Source organism: Anser cygnoides, chromosome 3 (genome assembly GCF_040182565.1).
Source record: "Anser cygnoides isolate HZ-2024a breed goose chromosome 3, Taihu_goose_T2T_genome, whole genome shotgun sequence".
Taxonomy (NCBI): Eukaryota; Metazoa; Chordata; class Aves; order Anseriformes; family Anatidae; genus Anser; species Anser cygnoides.
In genome coordinates, this window is record NC_089875.1 from 52,316,169 (window position 1) to 52,338,352 (window position 22,184).

Below are 22,184 nucleotides of genomic sequence, written 5' to 3' on the forward strand. Positions count from 1 at the left end.
AGAAGCAAGGTGTTGAGGTCAATAATTTAGAAATTTTGTTGGTGTCATCCAGGAAGTGAAATTTATCTCACTGTTGTCTGAGCTGTAGAAATTAGTTTGCAGGGTTAGGATGGAAATAAACAATGAGCTTTGGCGCAATCTTTATTGTTTATGGTTTATTTGTGATAATAGCCTCTGTTGTACAACTAATCACTTTACAAGTGTTCAAGGAGAACATTTTTTGCTGTAGGGAACTCACAGCATAAGGTCAGGGGAATGGAGGGACAGTGACAGGCAATTTGAGCTTTGAAGGTGATGACAAGAAGCTTAAATTTGATGTGATACAAGTGGAAGGCTTCAAAGAAGGAGTGACTTGACATGATCGAGTGGACAGGTGAAGAAGATGGCTCTTGCAGCTGCATTAAGCAGGGAATGAGGAGAGTTTTTTTGACAACTCAAGGAGCAGGGTTTACCAGTGATCAAAGTGGGGTATAATGTGGGTCTGAGGAGACTTGGCTATAGAAAACATCAGCAGGATCTTGGAGATGTTAAGAATGAAGCAGCACAGAATTTGAGCGTGACTCCTAGACACGAAAAAGAGGAAAGAGAGAAGTGAAAATTAACTCTGAGATTGTAAGTATAAGTGATAGTGAAATCCTTTGAGTTGTCATCTTTGATAAAGTGGAAAAGCAGAAACAAAGGTTATAAGAAAAGATGTGCTTACTGTTGTGGCAGTGTTACATAATAACCATGTATTTTGTTACTGAACATTGCAAAATGAAATTACACGGTGTGACATCTTTCATTTCAGCTTTCCAGAATATAGAACAGATACACAAAGCATGTTTTCCACTGTGAGCAAGTGATTTTCTTTTTTTAGGGGAATTTTTTGACTGTCTTTTTGACTGGTCATGGAGGGGCAAGGTTTAAGGGGACTGTTTTGGAAGCATCCTAATGGTTTTCCTGGAAGTCAGAGCTGTCTTCAGTTTGAGGGGATTCTGAGCTACAGATCTCTCTTACCAGGCGAGTTTTCTAACCAGATGCTTTCAGAAGAGGCTATGAGGACAGTGACCCTCCCACCTCAATCTCTTCTTGAAGGTAGACGGCTGTGCAGCCAGGCACGCAGGAGTTACAGGACAAGAAAGGAGCAAGCAAAGGAACTTTGTTGCTGCTTGAAAGTACCCTCATGGACTGGAGTTTAAATCTGTCTGCTTCTCTAACTCCAAGGCTCATGCCTCAGGTTATTGTGATTTTTTTTTTCTGCATAGGTTTTTTTATTTGGTTGATGTTGGTTTGGGTTGGGTTTTTGCCAGTGGAACTATGGAGTAAATTTCATTGTGTACAGTGACATAGAAGTTGAACCTTGGGTCTCTTGCCTCTGAAGTAGTCCAACCACTGGGCTTTTAGACATAATAGCTGCTGTTGTAATTTCCTCTCCCTTCTTCCCAGCTACCCTATTTTAAAAAGAGTGTGAATCCAGCTTGACTTTCCTTCCTGACTGGTACAGTGACCTTCTACTTTTGTCTTTGGCTGTTTGTGTTGTTTTTCTTGGTGAAAGTCTAATTTTAAGGTAGTATCTATGGAGAAGATGCACATTCCATCGGTTTGTATCTCATCCCTTAGCTTCTATGAAGCTTGATGGAATATTTCTTTGGCTGATGTCAGAGGAACAGCCGAAAATACTGAAGTGTTTTTCGCTATAAATTTCTCATAAAATTTTGTCCTGATTACTTAATTTACAGGATATGAAGTCTGTGACAGAAATAATTCTGTTGCAGGTTATAATTTTACATGTTATTTAGAAAAAGGAGGGGGGGAGGAGACCTCTAGAAAATTCAAATTAACTGTCAGATAGCACTTAAAGATGCTGTAAAATACTTGCCAACATAAGAATATATAGAAAGTCAGGCACAGATCATTTTAAGCAGTCTTACTGCAAAACAAAAAATTATGATCCACCAGCCTGTATTTTGTGTGTTTCTTTTCTTAGCCTTAAGCTTTATGAAATACACCTATTTTATTTTATATCACCATCAAAATAACATGGTGGCTGAATGTCAGACTAGATTGAAATATGCTCTCCTCTACTGTTGGCTTTCACACAGGGTTTTTATTCTCCCTGTTACTGCAGAAGAACTCTTGTCTGAGTTCCCATAGTGAAATCTGCTGTAATTCTCTTTGGCTGTCTTGGGTGTTTATGGATTGCTGCTTTAAGAAGTAGAAAAGTTTGCGTTACTTTACAAACATAACCCTTAAGGTAGGGTGTTGGAAGAAGCAAGAAAGCCCCTTTGCTACTGTAATGGCACAAGCAGCATTACATTGCTGTGGTGATCAGAAGGTGCTAGGTTTGGTGGGGTGTTTGTTTGCTTGGTTTTTACAAAGATTAGAGGGACAGGAGTAACCAAAAATTTCCTTTTAGGACAGAGCATCTAATGCAGGCGGAGTCTGATGCATAAAGGCAGAGGGAAGAAAGAAGGATAACGTAGTGTCATTGCCATGACAGAAAACACAGGTTTCTTTGGAGTCATTGGCAGTTGCTGCAAATAAAATCAGTGGGCAGGAGCTATGTTGACATATGGCTGGTCCAAACATGAACATGTTTGGTTGCCTTTTTATTTTGATAAGGTTGCAGAGACTGTGTTTTCACTGCAAGAACTATGTAGTTTTGCAGGTTCTTCCTTGTGATAGTGATATCTTTGCTTTCAACCTGGTGTAGTTAAGATTTCTAGGTATTAATAACTCTTATTTTTTTCCTCATCTCATTGCATCTACCTGATTACATAATGAAGCTCTCAGTTTACAAAGTCATGACACTCAGTAATCATGTCTCTGTGGGTTTTAGAGTGACCTTCTATGGAAGTATCCTGGAGAGGACAACATGGGAAGTGAAAATTCACAGGGATATGGTCATATGCTCATAATAAAATAGGTATCTGTTTGTCATACTAAGTCGTATTTTGTATACTTACATATTATTTGCGTAATCTGAAAAACAAAATTAATATGCAGGCTTTTTCATATTTGAAAAGAAAATGTTTGAAATGCAGACAGATGGAAACAGCAATGTGTAATGTAAAGGCTCTTCTACAATAGGAAAGATGAGATATTATTATGACTCGAGAGAAGCGCTTGGTATTAACTTCTCAGCCTACAAGAGCTACTGCTGTGTGGGTATGTGGATGACCAGCCGCACATGTTCACTGTGTATGAGTAAGGCAATCTTTTTTTTCCCCATAATACCTTTCAGCAGCTATACACATGTGTATATATAAATATACAGAATGTCACTAGATGATAAGCTGACTAAATGCTTTATTTATAGGAATCATAAAGAGATATGAAGAACAGAGAACTGGAGGTGCTACACTAGAAAGGGCTGTAGAGATGTGAAGAACAGAAAATCGAATTATGCAATGAGAAGTTATTCCGTACAAGAAGATTATCTGTCTCTGCCAACCTGCTTCTCCAGATCAAATCTAAGATCTGTGATTATTTGTATGTTTTGATAAGCACTTGACAATTCCTCCTCTCTGTCCAAACAAATAAGTAATCTTTGGATGGACTTAAATAAGAGCCTGTACTAAATAGTGACCTTGAAAGATAAAATAATTTTAGTTACCATTATTCTGCTCCATCTCTTTATTTAGTAGTGCTAAATACTACCGTGCTACCAAAAAAAAAAAAAAAAAAAAAAAAGGAATAGCATGCACAACGTGGAAGAAATTAGGCTGCACTGTATTTGTGTGAAATAAACTGCAATATGGTAGTTATTGGTAACTTTTAAAGGCTACGGCTTTCAGAATTTTAGCACAAACAGTATTTATAAAGAGAGACATTCAAGAAAAACTATGTACTGTGCTTCTTCTGACATTTTCTTTTTTCAAATTTGTATATGTTCTTGGGAGAAAAATTTTGCCATATGTTTTGAGGCAATAGTGCTTAGAAGGCTCTGTCCCAAATTCCTTAAGATATATGATCATGTGCTCTACTCCAAGTATTATAACTGACTGCTGAGTGTTGAGAAAGGTAGCAAAAGATTAGCCATTTGTAGGTTTCAGGAGGTGAAAAGAAAGCTGATAAGATTATTTTCTTGATTTCTACTTCATGGTTTCACTTCATATGAGATGAATGTTAACGATGTCTTTGTTAGTTTAAACAAATAAATAAATAATCCCAAATTCTTTATTCAGAGACCCAAAGAAACAGCATATGGATATGCTGGTAAAGCATATGGAGACCCTTATGTAAAGACAAAACAAAAGCAAAATAAAGTTGCTGGCTGGACCCCTGAGGTGCAGCGCATAGAAGAGCTTGGTGGAATGTTGCCAGTCCTCTTTTCTTCTGAGGAACAAAACTTCCTTCATCTCCTAAACAAATAAAAACAAATAACACAGCCAGCATACATCTGGTAGCAGCAGTGAATTGCACTCTACTTGAATCCATGTCTTCACACTGGTAATTTTTACTCAGTGCTCGGAAAGTAGTGACCTTTTAAAGTTAATGGCAATTACATTATTACTCTAGCTGGTTTATTCCAAACAATTTCAACGCACTGTTTTCTGAGTCTGTGTATCTGCAATACAGAGACTACTACTATGGGAATCTCCTTTCTATTATGAAAGATATCTACCCTGAAGTAATGTTTTTCCACTGTAGTAACTTAACTGCACTTGCAAATAAAACTTAACTGGCTGAAGCCACAAATATGGTTTAGTGCACTTACTGCTGCTTTGAATTTTATGCAAATTCTTTGGAAATTTTTATTTCTGTAGTAATGGTTTGTGTCTTAATTTCTCTTCCATGGCAGCCGTTTAGGCACACCATCTGTGTAAAGGTAAACATGTACTTAAAAAAATTAAAACATTTATCTTTTGCTGAACATAGTATCTATTAATAGCTTGCTCAGAGCATACTTGAATCATCCTCTGCTATCTGTACTGTAACTGACACACAGTCATTAGTAAATTAAACATGCCAAGAACTGTTATGGCATATCTGTACACTCATAATACATTTTCACACTCTTCATACCCTCCAAAGCACAGACAGCACGGCTATAGGTGGACTGCCTAGTAGGAGCAGTCTCTCATGTGTCCTAACTCGTGGACCATGGCAGGTAGTTGTTACGGCATACTGGTCATCACAGCCCAAAAGCATGTTACAGTACTTTAAAAGTACAGACAGCTGAGTTTTGGTACCCAGGAACATTTCTTGACATGGTAACATTTACTAGTATAGTAAACTAAAGAGTGCTTCTTATGTCTTCTTCCAGGCTATGGCTGACTCTCTACTCTTTGAGGTATTTTTAGAGAATATTGCTTGACAGCAGACATGGGACCTCCTCGTGGAGCGTTACTGTCTTTCAGGGCACACACACAGACTCTAGTATCACTGTGCACAGTAATTTGAGGGGGAAAAAGTCCTCTTTGGAGATTTTCAGCTATAAGAACTTTCCAACATTGCTGTTTAGTAGATGACTGATGAACTTGAGGTTGGACTAGGTGATCTGGGAGGTCTGTTCCAACCCAGATGATTCTGTGATTCTGTGAACTGTGTTGAATATGTTAAAGGACTCTGAGTTCTGCACTCAGCAGCAACTAATTGATAAAGATTCTTTGACAACTTCAGATTCTTTAGACAATAATGATCTCAATTTGTATACTATCTTTTTATGATATCCTTGATTTATACTTTTTAATTAATAATTTTACTGTTGCAAACTTATAAAGCTTCTTTCTTGCAAAAGACTAAAACCTACACACCAGGTCCCAGTATATAAATGAGACCAAATTCTGAAATGTACAAAATTTATTTGGAAAAGGTGAATAGTTGCCATAGTCTTCTACACTCAGATACTGTGTCCCAATGTATATATTTTTTTTCCCGTGTCTCCATTTTTGTTTTAGAGAAGATTTATAATTATGGTGTTAAGCGTAATTAGGAAGGCAGCTTACTATGGATAAGTATGTCCAGCTGTTAGTATGAAACAAATAGACAAGTGGTGCTTGGCCTCAAGCTGTGACTGAAAAGCAATTGGGCAGTGTGTGCTACGTCACAATTTCTTTTGCCTTTTTTTGGATGTAATTCTTCTGATACAGAGAATTCATCTTCCATCTCCACCTCTACTTTTTTAAATAGCAATAGAATTTAAATTGAGAACACTTTCCCAGACAACCTTAGCATTTTTTAAATGCTAAAGACATTTCTGCTGTTTGCTGTAAATGGAGTAGAAAAAAATAAAAAATAAAAAGCCAAGTAAGCTATGTCCTAGTTTGTCAGTCACCTTGGCAATTTGCCGTTATTTGATTCAAAACTCATAAATTATCTTTACTTTTATTAGTTATCAGTTGCTCCAAACTGGGTTGAATTTTTTGCCTCTGTAAGTGTTCTTAAATGTCAGACTGATGGTTATAAACAAGTGGAGAATATCTCTGCTCAGAAGGACAAGCTAAACAACTTTGGAAAGAAATGTTGAGAACAGACAGAGTCTGGAGGGGGTAAAGCTTTGCTGCAGATTGAGCAATTTTTTTTTCTTCCATACTTTTAGACCCTCACTGACATGATAAAATCAATGTTATGCATAGAAGGATGAAAGGGTTTGGGGAAACTTATGCTGAGCATCCTTGAAAGGAACAGACCAACTCTTCAGATGTGTCTGTTCAATCCCATAGAGCAGGATTTGATCTGGAGGTCAAAATGAGCAAGAGAAGATAGGAAAACCGGTAGGTCTTCTGCTACCCAGATTTGGCAGACATTCTACAGAGAGTTTGGGTAGAGGAGAGAGAGGGGAGCTGCTGCTCTATGACATAGGAAAAGAAGGAAGATAACATTTATCCTAGCTTTATTGTTATTGAGTATTTCTGCTAATAAATATTTTTGTGCCATGACAGTTTAAATGTGCCAAGTTATTAAAAGGCACATAGGAGAAGAATGAAGAAGATGGAAATTACAAGACTGCCTATGCGTGAAGGCAATTTTCCAGAAGACTTACATTGCTAATACATTCAAATCTTTCTAATATGATGCTGCATTTGTTTGTTTTTAAGAAATACACCTCTGCCAGTTTGAATTATTATGACATGATGAAAAAACAAAGACTTTCATTGCCTGGTGTTATCATAAGCAGAGCATAACAGCAGCATTTCCTCTACAGGTATATAAATGATTTTGCTTAAGGCTTTGACCCTCAGATAAGTTTCACCATAATCTTAGTCAACAAAAACCTTCCTATTTCTGTAGTACAAGATGGCTAGATCAGTGTGAAAGCATGTACTCTTACAGCTATGAGCAGATAGAGTTCCTTCTGTTGAATGCTCAGATAGCAGCTCTGTGTGGGTCCTAACCCACCATGGTCTGAAGCTTCCCTCCTAGTCTGTGGATGCAAGTAGTTTACCTTGTTATTGCTTTGTTTGGCCCCAGTGGCATATGGTAATGGTGAAGGCTCCCTGCTTATCAGTTCTGCACGGCAATAGCTACTTTTGCAATTTGGCAGTGCTAGGCCCCCACACTGTTGCTGTTACTCAAGGGTATTCTAGCTGTTATAGCATCATCCTCTAAGGTTAATGATTCTCTGTTGTGCATGCTATGGGAGGTGAATTTTACTATGTCGACAACAGATAATGGATTCAAGGTATGATGTATCATTTACAGTTTTATAAATCAGCCAAAAATTATCATTTGTGAATACTCAGTTTATTAGAATATTTAGGTCTACAGGCACTCCTCAGACTGTTTCCCAGTTTCCTGAATGTTACCTGCAGATATCAGTTGGGTGAACTGAGGTAGGGGAGGTCTAATACAGAAATAAAACATAACAGCAGACTGTAGGAAAAGAAATTGGAGGTCAGCAAAAGGTAGTAATTTCTGGTTTTGAAGGACACAATCATCTGGAATGTTTGACACTCGCACTGAGTAACACCATACTTCTCAATCCACAAGCGCTGCAAGTTTTACGTGAGGATTTTGAAAGGCTCAGGCTAATTCTCTCCATAAGCATGGTATTTACTCCTTTTTCCTGAAGTAGAACATTTTGGTTTGTAATCTTTCACTAACCTCTATCAGTTTTATTTGTAATTATTATTGATAGTGATAACAATTACAGCTAATTTAAGGCATGAATACAGCATAGTCTTATGGGTGTACAGAGACACTGGGGAAATACATATTTTTTTAGATATCTTTAGTCACTTTAATGCTTTTTGTCCCTTATTCAAAACAAAAAGGTGAAGATTTCCATTGCTGAATTCCTTTTGTTGTATGAAATAATTTTAAACTACGTGTTAAGGATAACTATAGATCGTGAAAACTTTATCAGTAATTTGAGTAATGATAATAGTAATAGAAGTGAAGGTTTGGGATAATGTGCTTTCCTTCAAAATCAAAAGCTCAATTATAATCAGAATAAAAAGAAGAAAACTGCCTGAAAGGCAACTGTGGTACATCTTCATCAGCATATGTAGAATCACAGAAAGGTTTGGGTCAGAAGGGATCTTAGAGATCATTCAGTTCCAACTGTCCTGCCACAGGCATGGATGCTACCCACTGGACCAGGTTGCCCAAAGCCCCATCCAGCCTGGCCTTGAACACCTCCACGGATGGGGCATCCACAGCTTCTCTGGGCAACCTTTTCCAGTGCTCACCACCATCATTGTTAAGAATTTTCTCCTTATATCCAAGACGTATAAGGATAAGGACAGCCTGCTGGTATCAGTGGTTCACAGTCTGTATGCTCACACAAGTTCTGGTAACCTGAGGTCTTTGTTTACCAGACTGGAATCTTTAATTTCTCTTGCTGGGAGTATAACTGTGTGTAAACAGGTGAAGGTGTAAATATTGTGAGCAATTTCCTCCTTTTTCTTTTTTTTTTTTTTAAGGAACAAATATCTTTTTATCACCAAATAATTTCTGAAATTCTCATTCTGTTGTTAGAAAAGATAGTACATCCTTTTTGCCTTTCAGAAAGACTTATGTACATATACATTAATTTTACAGAGCTGCTTTTCAGAATGAAAGTTGCATTTAGCACCTCTGGTTTCCTTCATTGCACATTAGGAAGACTGTTGTTCAAGACTATTAATCCCAGGCTAACAAAATCATTTTTGACAGCCAGAATTGCAGATAATTTGCCATTCAAAGTACCAGAATGCCAAGAAAGAAAATAGATGTTAAAAAATAAAAACAAAAATCTTAAGCATGAGAGTCATTTTGTAGAGTTAAGACTAACCAGAACTTAGTCATGCTTCTAAAATAACCTTAAGAAGCTGAAGACTAAGCTTTCTGACTTTCTTCAGCTTTCATGTAGCTACTGCCCAGGTACTGTGAAGTGTATCTTTAGAATAGAAAAGTTGTCCTCCAGCCATGTAGTGCTCTATTTACAAAGCTTCAGCAATGTGAAGAAGATTCACAAGCTTTAGCAAACTGAAAGGATCTTGGGAGGAAGATGCGTAATAAAATTAGTTATTTATAGCTCCTTCTTACAACTAACATTGTTGTGTGAGTATTTTATTCCTTTGACCTTGAAGCTTCATAAGAGGATGTTTACTTTAGGAATGTGCAGTAAACCAAGTATTTGCGACCTGTTATAAGTACTAGTTTTAGACAAAAAATAAAGATAGCACATAATTTAAAATGAAAGCAATTTGCTTTACATAGAAAAATGTCCTTATCAAAGAGATGAATGTAAACTTTTAAAGAATTTATAACAATCTAAAACATATGGAAATTAATTAACTTTCACTATAAAACAACTGCACTTTTCAAAACCAGTAAAATTGTTGTGTATTTTATATGTCAGATTAACTTCCGGGTTTGTTTTTTGTCAGAGCTGCTTTTACAAGATAACATGAATATTTAGTTCATCCTTTTTAGAGCTTGCTATGTTATTGCTGCTGTTACTATTCTTTCCTTTCCTCCCCCCTTCTCTTCCCTTATCTCACTGTAAAAACTCCCACTCCATCTCCAAAGATCTTTTTTCAGACTAAAATCTGTTGTAGAAATTGGTGCAAGTGCACCATAAAGATGGTGATACAGTGATGTTCCTGAGCCTTGTTAGGCAATGGAGCAGCAATGTTGAAGACTAAATGTTTCATATTGAAGAGTAAATGGTTTAATTCCTTATTCTTTCACATTTTTCTGCATCCTTACCTTTCAATGCTCATGTGCTCTCTACATGTTTTCTGTCTCCGGTGTTATTAACTCTGAAAAGAGTGAGATTGCCTTACTGTCCTGTTAGCTGTGGTGTTTCCAAACTTGAGAAGAACGCTATCGTGTCTGATGACAGGACACTGATTTCAGGGAGACGTCTTTTGTATAGCTCATTCAAGGAGCCCAAGTTTGCCCTTTAACTATACACGGAGCGGAGTGAGAGGAGTCTCCCTGGGTCACAGTGAGTCTTTGTGAATACTCCCCAAAACCTCACCCTCGTAGTTGGTTCCTCTGGCTAGATAAGTGTGCTGCCTGTCTGTGCAGGGTATTAACTCTAGACCTCAGAGCCTTCGTTTGTTATGTCATCCGATGAAAAGCAAGCAGCTGATGCTGAGTAATAAACACCTCATTCCCACTTTGCAAAAGAGAGGTGGGAATTCTCTGTTTTCTTCCCTTCTCTCTCTGCAGCTGCTCCACTTCTCCTCCATTTCAGCCTGTGAAGATATATCTCCTTGAGTGCTGGTATTAGAATACTTGACCAGAGGTTTCATGTTGCTTCCATTTGTCTCTATTGATGTAGATGAAATTAATTTTGAATGACGAGTTATTTCAGTTACACGGCCTTTCCCATCTGGTTGTCTTCAGAAAGAATCTTTAACTGTCCCAGCTATACGTACTGTAATTATTGTTTTCCACAAGCTTATTATTCATTGGTTTAAAATAGAAAATTTTCCCTTTCCAAGGGAACAAGAAATCTCAGTATGTCTACTGTTAATCTGGATATTTTTTCCCGTCTAGTTTCCTAATAATGATAGGTTGTGAAAAAAGGATGTTTATATTTACAGCTATAATGAACTGTGCGATCACACGAAGAATTGGTGGGGGCCTGCTGGGGATAATTCAGGAAGGAGGAAGTGAAACACAGGACATAAATGCCAAATATTATGTGCAATTAGAAAATCTGCAGCATGTTCTTATGAACTGTGACCGCTCATCTGCGCTGCACATTCGTCATTAAAGGCCTGATCCTGTGAGATACCAACTGTGGTGCTCGCAGGGCATGGTTGCCGCTGATGGTAGTAGGAATTGAGGGCATATGTCACCTAGCATGAGCATATGCTCAGAGGGGTAACATCCGTTACCCCCTGCAATGTGAATGCCAGCTCTGATCCATCACAGCGTGGTTACTGAGATGAGTTTTGGGTCAGATCTCCGTGCTCAGTCTGCAATGTTCACCTGGAGGGCAAGTGTCCTACATCATGTTTGTACCCCCTTCCTATATCTGGCAGCCTGTTTGAGCCACCACAGCTCAATTACAGCAGTGACAGAATGGGGTTTCCTGTCGGGGTGGGTTTCTGTGGGTGGGTGGGATATTTACTCTTTAAAAAAGAAAACTGGTCAGAAAGAGAAAATACAAAAGCTTAGTTCTCCTCCCCGAGGAACTGCAGGCTGGTGAACTGTTTTATTCAACTCTGTTAAAAGTGCTCAAAATGTACTTACACCACCTCATTGATTATCATGACAAAAAACACACGGGGGAATTTTGCTAGAGGCAGGGACAGCACCGGAATGTCTGGCAATTACATTACCACTTATAAAAATGATCTTAACCTCTGCTTTTAATCAGCTTCTTTAGGAAAGTTGTTTGTTGAGGGGGTGTGTGTTTGTCTGTCTCTTTCTTCCCCTTCACTTTCCACATTGTAATGGAAATGCGGGATGCCTGTGTGCAATCTTTCACCTCTGACAGCATGTACTGCATACTGCATGCAGCTGTCATGGCAATGACAGGTCTGGTGCACCAGGATAATTGGGTACTTGAAGAAGATTCATAAGGCAATATGCTGCATGGTGCTATGTTTTGCCCTGGGGCAAGGGGAAAAAGAGAGGGGGTACCAGAGTCTATTTGCGAGAAATGATAATCTAGCAACGTGATTTAGTTTGCCTATGAAGTGGTTTCCCTCCTGCCCGTCTGCCCCACAAAATGAGGTTGAGGGTTTCAAAGTTGGTTTGTACTGTGTGTGAAATTGGGTGCCATTTTATAAGAGATGGCATCGACGCGTCCGAGCAGAGGGAAGGTGATGAGTGCTGTGGAGAAGCTGTGGCTCTCCATGGGAAGGAGTTTGGTGTCAAACCTCTCTATAATCTGACAGCTAATTATTAAGAAACAACAAGAACTGACTTTATTACTGTAGACTATACTTGGCTTATCTGCAAATTAGGATCTTTTGTTCCCGTGTGACAGATTCTGTATGCTTTTCTGGCAACTGTCATGAGGTGTTAAAAGGGAGCGTATTTTTAGAGTTTAATGTGATAACAATTAACCTCTGATCTCTCCTTCTGATAAGTCTCCTTTTTCAGTATTATTGAAGTAATTTGTCATAGACTGATGGTGAAGATGAAATGCTTAGAGACTGTGTATTTATGCTCACTGATACTGATAGCCTGCAAAATTATATGTTTAATGGATTACACGTTTAAATCTTTATGGTAGAGTCTCTCCACAGAAAGGAAAGAAAGTGTTGATCACCATTAAAAGCAGGAAACTAGGATTCAAACTTCCATCTAAATCTCTGGTTTGTTTCCGTGTCCTTGAACAAGTCATTTAATCTCTCAGTATGATGGAAATAATAGCCACAGCACCTCACCAGCATGTTGAGAAACCTAATTAATTACTGCTTAAATAGCACTTGGGTACCAGTGAATGACTTATGGCAGAAATATGAAGTACTGTTATTAATAATAGTTTGGGAAAATTAAAAACTGCCTATATAATATTTTGCCTGGAGAGTTTTTTGTATCATACAAATATAATTTTCATCCAAAAAGTCATTCAGAAATTAGATCTATAATGTGATTTATGCTGTACATATATATAGATAACAGCATAACACAACACCAGCGCTTGTAGACACGAGCTGACTTGCAGTTTTATAGAGGAAGGTCATGTGCCTAAAAAGCTTTTCCAGCATCACCAATTTAGACTATTATAGAAAATGAAATGTGTATCAAGACATCCTTATCTTATTAAGAGTAATGAGGTTGACATTGGAAGTGCTGGAAGAAGCACTCCTCAACCACCTAAATGGTGAATTAAGCTGAGCTTCCTTTTCATACATCTTTACAAGGAACTAAAGCAGTTATTGTTTTGTAGATCTCACTCTTTGGGAGCCTAAGTTGTTGGATACCTCTCAAGGTAATTAATTTGTTGAATTTTTCACTTTGCAGTAACATATTCAAAAAATTATCTAGAAGCATTCTTGTTGTCTTCAGATATCTTCTGTTTCTGGGAGACTGATACTATGTATCCTATGTGTTTGGTCTTTATCTGAACAGATGCTTCCTTTCACTCCCTTTCTCATTCCTCTCACCGAAAAAAAAGAAAAAAAAAAAGGATCTGAGCTTTTTCACTGCAACCCTACCCAAAGATGCCTTTGTATTTTAGTCCTCTTAGGAGGACTATCTTAGGACAGCCCAGTTCCCACTGGAGGAATGGTAGGTAGAAGCCATGAACTCTTTAGCTGCTGAGTTGCGGTGTTAGCTTTGCCATTTGGTGACTTGTGATTAAACCATTTCCACTTGCTAAATGTCAGAATGGATAACCTTAGAGTAGTCCACACTTTATTGACCTAGCATTGTAGGTAGCTCCCTTAGATATCTGAAAATGTATATGCAAATCCTAAATATATAGGACTTTTAATCAACAGATCTCTTTTGGCCAATTTTTTCTGAGAATGGAACATAATTTGTTTTTATTCTGAGAGCTGAAGACATAAATGATCTCTTTGAATGTTATTTTCAGTGCAGAGTGAAGTACAAAGGGATTGTCAGTTTTTTTTTTTTTGATATATTTGAATTCTCTAATTGCTTAATCTTTATTAATTGTTCGCACGTAAATGATTCAGTCTCTCCTATATGATTGTATTTTGAAAGTGTGTAATGCAGGAAAATATCACTGCCCAACTATAGTCTCATCTGTGTATCTGGAAAGCTTTGAGAGCTCTGAAGCTGTTTTTTCTTTTGTTTTGTTTGTTTGTTCAGTGTTCCTTTTTTTTTTTTTTTTTTTGAAAGACTCAACCTCACGTTCACTTAGATTTTACTTAACATTTCAATAGGAAAATGACTGCTAGCCCAAATTAAGTATATGGCACAGAACTTTATGCTTGTCGTGTTGCAAACAAAAGAAAACGTCAGGGTAGGAAAGAAACTTGTAACACATTAGGGTCAAGTCCATTACACTCTTCTGTATGTTGTGAACTAGGGAGTGAGACCTTCAGAAAGGATCATGCTTTGTCCTCTGAACTTGTAGGGTTTTGACTTGTTACCGCATTGGCTTAAGTTCATGTTAAAACATCTTCCATGGGATTGTATCCATCCAGCTGAAGGCTGATTTTATTCTCTTATTGCCCAGAGTGATAACCTGGGACCTTGGTTCATTTTGTGAATATGCTGCAGGTCGGCAAAGTCTGACAGCAGGCAGGTAACTAAAGCCACTTAACAGAAAGACAGTAGCCTGGATTTCTAGCTGCCCAAAAAAGTTTGTTTGCAGCTCCTGATCCTCATGAAAGTCTGTGACGATGTGGGCCTAGCATGGTTGTTTTATGAGTCTGTTGTCTAATACATAAACTGACTAAAATACTAAATAAAACAGAACCCCAGTCATATTATCTTATTTCTTTTAACATATTTGTTATATTCTGTAATAGAAAGGTAATGTTAGATACGCCAGATGGAGTGATCTGTCTACAATTTGTCCTTGTTGTCCTGCCCAAAAGTCAGGTTTGTTGCATCTGAGGATCCGGCCTGGGTTATTTAAAGTAGAAAGACTGAGGCATGTGGAGGTGATGGGATATGAGTACATATACTTTAAAGGATGGAGACCTGAAGTAGATGGGGATCTTTGTTTCACACTTCAGATTTCATTTACAGAGAGCATGCACATTCCCCAAATTAATTTAAATATCTGAATAATCTGAATAACTGGGATTTTTCATCCTCGCCTATGTGTCCCATATTAAGATGACTTCTGAACCTCAGGAAAAGCATAGTCCCAAGTAATGATACCCAAAGTGTTAACTTTTTTCCTTTGGTTTCTGTCTCATTCTTGCTAATTATAACTGTGCATGTGAGGAATTAAATCATAGAAAAAATAAAGACTAAAATTTACAAACATTTTCTCATCAAGTTCATTGCTGCTATTAACAGTCTTTACTCATTAAAAAGTATGGATATAAAATACTGTTAATCAGAGAGGTTTATTTTTATATGAGATTTTTTGAGACCCTTTATCTGTATCTGCTAGTAATTTTTATGAAGTCCCTGTTATCTAGATATGTTAACTTCTAGCCCTAATAAGAGTATATAAAACCACAGTAAAAAATATATTTACACAACACAACCAATAAATCACAAAATACTGCTCAATAACAGCCTGATATTTGACGTCTGAATTATAGAGTTTATACACATACCAAATTCTCTAGAAATAATAATCCGTAATTAAAGGTTTCATTTTAATATCAACTAAAGAGAATAATGAATCATTGGAATAGAGAACCTATGTTTAGTAAGTGAATACATCTTTTAAGTGTTAATTAATTCACTACTTGTTCATCTTTCCATCTTTCATCACTTAGCTTCTCTCTCTCTCTCCCCCCCCCCCCCCCCCCCCCCGTTGAAGACCACTGTTGCAGTACCTTTTTGCCTGGTGCCTTGAATTGCTATGCAAAACTGACAGGTATTCAGATCGGCCTGCATTATCAAAATGATAAATGTCACATTTATTTGGATGGCAAAGAATTACCTTTAAGCTGCAAACACAGGACTTTAGTGTTACAGCAAAATATCTGGGGAAGACTGTTTCCAGGCAACCCCTGTAGGATCCCTAGAAGGGACTTCTGTTGTAAACATCAGGGCCCTTCTTACCTTTATTTTGTAGCCTGTTCCTTATGTTAGCAGCACTGCTAGGTGCGAACCTCATAGAGTCTTCCCTACCACACCTGTTGCAAAGGAGAAGATATCTGAGTGGCTTTTCAGCATAATCAGCTGGGATATCCACCAAAATCAGAGATATTTTTCATGGCAGCTGCGTCTTGGCTACTTCAGCTCCTGTCCCAGGCATGCCCATCATGCACAAAGAATGTTGATATCACAAAGGTACAATAAAAGGTTCCTGACAAAGGGCTCAAACAGGGCAGCCATTCTTCTATCCTTTGCCAGTCTTAACCCACTCACACAGGTTTAGCTGATCTTGTGGCTTGCTTTTTCTTTCCTTATTTTGTTCAAACCACTGGGATTTGTATCAGGAAAGTAATGGAACTGGAACTGAACTATAAGAGTAATTTAATCATTGGTGCACATATGATGTTCTGATTCAATCTCTTGTTATCCGAGTGCTTTCTTAGGAGATATGGGAACAAGGCAGGAAAGGATAGACAAGGAACTGGCTGGAGGCTGTTAGTTTAAATTTTGATGATATTTTTGTCATGTGGCATGTTCTGAAGTAATAGATCTGCTTCTCAGAGGAGCTATCCCATCCTTTTATGCAGGTGGACACTTAATGTGACCAGACTGGCAATAGCAAAGACACTGTTTTAAAGTGAGGTAGAATAAAGCACCACATTTTTGAAAGACAATATTATTGGAAGCAATGATGGTAAATGTGATTTGCTGGTGGTAAATTGAAATCACTGATTAAATTACATCTCTGGCTAATAAATTCACTGGGGCAACAGTGCACAGCAAGTGCCAACACAGCACAGCCCTAAGGCATAAATAAAAGTTATCTAATTGATGACAAAGATAAATCAGAGTAGAAGCAAGCAGCTTCTTAATGTCCTTGCACAAGATTCTTCACAGCCAGTGGAAGAAAATCCTCTTCTGTGCATGCTTCACTGCACAAGATAACCCCGGTGTCTGTCACATTTACCCACCTGAATGTGATGCCTTAAATTTTTTCTGACTTGTGGATTCTTTCGAGGTGATACAACAGGTATTGTGTCTTGTCTTAGTTAGCAGGGGGAGTCAAGACCCCAAGCTGATTTGGGACCCATCTATCTTAAAATAATGAATGAATTCCTAAAGCAGCTCTGGTGGTGAGCTACAGTTGTTTCTAGTCAGTGCAGATGCTTGTACAGAGGAGAGGGGATGCTTCCCCAGAGCGGATCAAAGTCAAATTTCGGCCTAATGACTGAGCAGCCATTAAATGTCACACTAAAAAAATGTGTTATGGAAATCGTCCTTTCTCCATAGAATAATTTGTAGGATGCTTTGTTGCTGCTTTAGGCTACCTTTGGGTAACCACATGGCTTCATGTGGTTAGCAAAAGAATAGTCAAAGACATCTGTTTATAGCATTTTAAAATAATAATAATAATAATAATAATAATAATAAAAAGTGTGTCTGATTCTGCAGCCTTTGATATTTATCTCTAGAAGAAGTCAATAGGAACTTAGATGTCTTATATCTCCCTGCTTAGTTCTTCAGTTCTGTATTGAAATATCTTTTAGATCAGAGTCAACTCTCGCACAAAGAGATAAGTTCCATGGCATAAAATATGCTGGTTTATCTGCTGCTATCTGTGGATAAAAGTTTCTGTTGCACTCTTAGTGCCACTGAGTCCGACTCTAGAGTAAGTGCTGCATTGAAGGAATTTGTTATTCCTCCACACATAGCCAAATAGAACTTGTCCTGTTGCCTCAAGCTGACAATTAGTTAGGATCTAGTCACTTCACAGAGGTTACATTGTGCATCTTCTTTGAGTTTTTGTGATTGATATTCACAGGGTTTCTGCAGACTAAGGCTCAAACATAAATATGCATGTTCAAATAACGGCAGCAAACTTAAGCTGTGGTAGAAATCCCAGAAGCTCTTTCAGCTGTGTAGTTAAAGGCAACCACATGTTCATATAAGACAAAGTGTAAACAAATATAAACGTGTTACCAATGCAAGAAACTGTTGCATTTGACAAAAATAAAACACAGTCCAAACCTGACAGTGACAAACCCTGGCAGACATTATGGTCCTTTTATACAAGCAAGAGCTGTCTGGTTTTTCGTGGCTCTTTGGAAGTTCAAAGCCGCAGTTTAGTGGAAAAATCAAGTCATCTCTGTGAGGTGGAAGGGGTAATGGCTCAACTTTTCCTATCTCAGTGAGTTACGAAAAGAGGCAAAAATTGCTTTATTTGAGGTGATTGTGTATTTCTCCAGAGACAGAATGACTGAGCAATCATGATAACCTTATTGACTTATTTTACTTGCCCTGTTGAGTGGACATGTCATTCAAATGAATGCTAGTCAGCATTGTACAGTCCTTCGCAGCATGTTACTGATTCTTTATTTTATTTTTTTTCATCATGAAGTGCAACCGCAGGCACTGATGAGTTTGTAAAGAAAAGCAGGGTGAGTATCAGGAAAAATAATTTGTACTGAATAGAAGTCTGGGGTGGGAGGAAACTGTGTAATAAATAAGTAATTATTTTTCTTATATTTAAGATAAGTGGGACAGTCTATGTTTTCATCTCCAGATGAAAAATTTTCTTTGCTGTTGCAGCATATTGTTCTCTAACCTAGCTTGTAGATATGTGTATCTACAACTTGTGCCCAATAGCATTCAATTTTGAGCTTAAGTATCTAAAATGTTATTGAAGCAGCTAAAATAGGTTTGTCCTGATTGTCTGAGGCTCTGGCAGCCCTTCTTAGAGCCATTAAACAGCATCTCTGAACAGTTTCTTTTGCAGGGTTGTCTAACTGAAGATATTCAATTCTGAGATAAAACTGGGCATGTTTTTGTGCGCACAGCCATTGATTCAGAGTCAAAGAACGCTGTATACACCACATGAATGCATATACTGAAAGCTATCCATAACTGGATATAGAAGGCTCTTTTTCCTTCATGTTCGTAGTGGAAAAGCAAAGTGGAGGGTCCATGGCAGCCTCTGAATATGGTAAGAGCAGAAGGGGGGCTCCAGAGGAGTAACTCAGACTGAGCAAGATCTGGTTATCATTTGCTCCCTCGTCTAGAAGCTGAAGAAAAAGAGGCGATGGACTGATATGGCATTTGTGGAGGGTTGCAGAGCCAGCTCCTGCTTTGAGAATGGGTTGTGTACCTTGAAGACCTTCATAATTCCTTGTCCAAGGCAAGCTGCTGCTGCTCTTATGCATGGGGAGGAGTAAATTTCCCCTGTGATGAGTACAGCTGTCTCTTTAACACTAAAATGCATTGCTTATTACAAATGGCAGTAATGGAAAACCTCCTGAGATTATTGTCATGGTTATGTGCTATCACATGCTTTGACATCCCCATTCCAGGGATTAGAGGTACAAAGAGAATGCTCAATAAGCTGATTAAATCAAATAAACAGATTTTTAATTCTCAATAAAAATAAAATTGAAAGCTAGTGCTTTTACCAATAGAAGGGGAAAAAAAGCTTACCAAAAATCTGCTTCTCTAATTCAGAAAATTTAAGGGAGTGTTTGTATCAGAAATATTGAGCAAATGTAAGAGTATCCTGCTGAATGTTACGAACCTTTTGCATTATAAGCAGCAAAAATGCCAAGACACATTTTGTATTAATCAGTCAAAATGCAGAAAGTAAAATCTAAAACCTCATACAGCAGCAGAGGATATTCCTCAGGGGCTGTTTCTGTGGAATTGCCTGACTTTTGCCACTGCACAATCCAGATATCCAGCTATTGATTTAAGTCTAATTATATGCCTTTTAGTAATGGTTTGCATGTGTATTAGAACTGGTTTCGGTAAAGGAGTAAGGCAGTTTAGAAACAAGTAAAGTATAGGGACAATCATGAATACAGGAAGATAAATTCAGAAATGTCTTTGAATCGTCATGAAACAATTTTGTGATAATGTGATGGGAGAATCACATAATCAGAAAGCCATTTTATTGCAGGCATAAGCACGTGTCTTGTTTAGCATTTTTTCCATTATAAGCTAACATTTATTTTACTTGTTGTTTGGGATCCTATAAAAGCAGAATTAATATATTCATTTAGTTTCCTTGTAAAATTTTAAAACATCCTGAAGAAGGGCAACTTACTTTTCAGACTGGAATAGACAAAGAGACAGAAGGGAGGAAACAAGAAAAAAAAATGGGGACAATTAGATGAATGCTATCTCTGACTTGTTAGTCTGGTTCCTTCTTTCCTTCATCCATCTCCTTTTCATTCTCCTCTTGGCCATCTGCTCTGGCAGCAGCTCCCACAGGTGCTGGGAAGATGAGCACATGTAGCAAATACTTTCAATTTACCAGAGCTGGGGCTTGTTCTCTCATTATAAAAATGCCAACTGCTTTTGACCACCTTCTGAATCCAATACTTCACAAAAAGTTCCATGAGAATTTAGCAAAAAAGCAGTCTCAAGTGTCGGCATAATGTAGGCACCTGGTGGTCAGAGACTTTTCTGTAGTCCTCTGAGCAGCTGCGAATTTTAAATTGCTGCATTCAAAAGGATCTTCATTAAATGAGAATGACAAAGCAATCTACAGACAGGAAGGAGGAACAAGAAGAAGAAGAAAGAAAAAAAAAAAACTTTCAGGGCTCTGGGATATTGTTACAAGGTTTCTTTAGAGTGAATAGTACGCATAAAAGTTAATGCACCTGGAATAGATGTGCAGTAAGAATGAAGACACACTGCATGCTTCACAGAACCCTTAGCTTGTTAATTTTCACACATTTAGCAAGAAAAATTAGAAAATTATTTGGGTAATAGTTGCAAATCAATGTCTGGGGGTAACCTACAAGGTTAAGTAGAGACCTGTCATGTCCTATCCTGTTCCTATAATAATAGAAGGAACATTTTTTTTCTTTTTGACTAAATTGGTAGTAATTTTCCTTAGTGAGTTGATCCTCTTTCTTCATTTTTCTCTTCATCCAAAGCACAATTCAATGCACAGAATATTTTCTGTAAAACTAGTTCACCTCAGCAGTAGTCTGAAGTAGGAAGAGACAATGTTTTATGGAGCAAGTGGTATCATAGCGGTGCATTTTGAGAAGGCCCTGAGATGCCAGCCTGTAGCAGCAAGCACCCACAGACCTTGATAGTTCTGGTCCTGACTCAGTGTGGAAAGTAGTACAGTTTGAAAGTGGAAGCTGATTTACACAGCAAAGGAAGTTTTCAAAAATCCCAGCTTAAAACAGAATTTATTCATTAGGATGACTATTTTAAGCGTTTCCCTTTCATTACTATGAAGTATGTAAAAATCTTTTTGTGCACGCAGCTTCCTTATCTTTTCTGAACTTCCGCAAGGCAGCGGCTGAGCAGTTGCTTTGTTTAAGAAAGTCTTTGAGTTGTATAAACATCTGACCTTGTTCCTAGACAATTTGATTGTACTTTTTTCCTAGTAATTATTCCCACTGAAATTAGACGGTCCCAAAATATTAGGAAATGAGTAATGGAATGATACGGGAGACTTTAAGTGACCAGTGAGTCATGCAGATTCCATGTACAACTTGGGTGATATCCTTATCAAATTCTTCTTTTCTGAATCATCTGATTAACTAATTGTGTGTATTCCCTACTGAAGAACACTGCAATATATTGTTCAGAAAACCCAGTGTGGAAAGAAGTGATATGCAGACTCTTAAATAAATACTAGCAGAACTTTTCTTTCCTGCCTTAACACTTGTAAATTATCTTCATTTTTTTTTTCATTGTCAGTTTCACTCTAAATCTTCTTTCTATTTGGAGGGGGAAAAAAAAAAAAAAAAAAAGGATAAATTATGTCTAAATTACTGCATGGAATTAAGATGTAATTGCAAAATAGGTATTTTTTTTTTCTGGTTCTCCCTTTCCCAGTGCCTCCTGAATGATTAACTTCTGTTTATTTCTAATTAGAAAAGCCACATCAGACTAAGCCACAAAGCATGTTAAAGAGTATGCAAATAGTGCAAAGTACTTGAAAACCTAGGGCACTTTGCCTTTAAATACCCTGCATGGTTTATTAAACTATAATTGCACCCTCTGAAATGTCCTATTGCAATTACATCCAGGGTTATTAATTAAAATAAAAGAAACTATAAGTGATAAAAGATAATTTTGCCTGTAAAAAG

At 37.6% G+C, this 22,184-nt stretch overlaps 1 protein-coding gene and 1 long non-coding RNA gene across 2 annotated transcripts in view; both read left to right on the top strand.

Moving 5' to 3' along the window:
• The window catches only part of SASH1 (SAM and SH3 domain containing 1), a 554,055-nt gene that overhangs the window by 104,491 nt on the left and 427,380 nt on the right, over window positions 1-22,184 (top strand).
• The window catches only part of LOC125184423 (uncharacterized), a 184,801-nt gene that overhangs the window by 21,956 nt on the left and 140,661 nt on the right, over window positions 1-22,184 (top strand). The window contains exon 1 of the long non-coding RNA XR_007168391.2: window positions 1-22,184. This exon is cut by the window's left edge and continues 21,956 nt beyond it; it is cut by the window's right edge and continues 96,965 nt beyond it. This is a non-coding gene — a long non-coding RNA (uncharacterized lncRNA).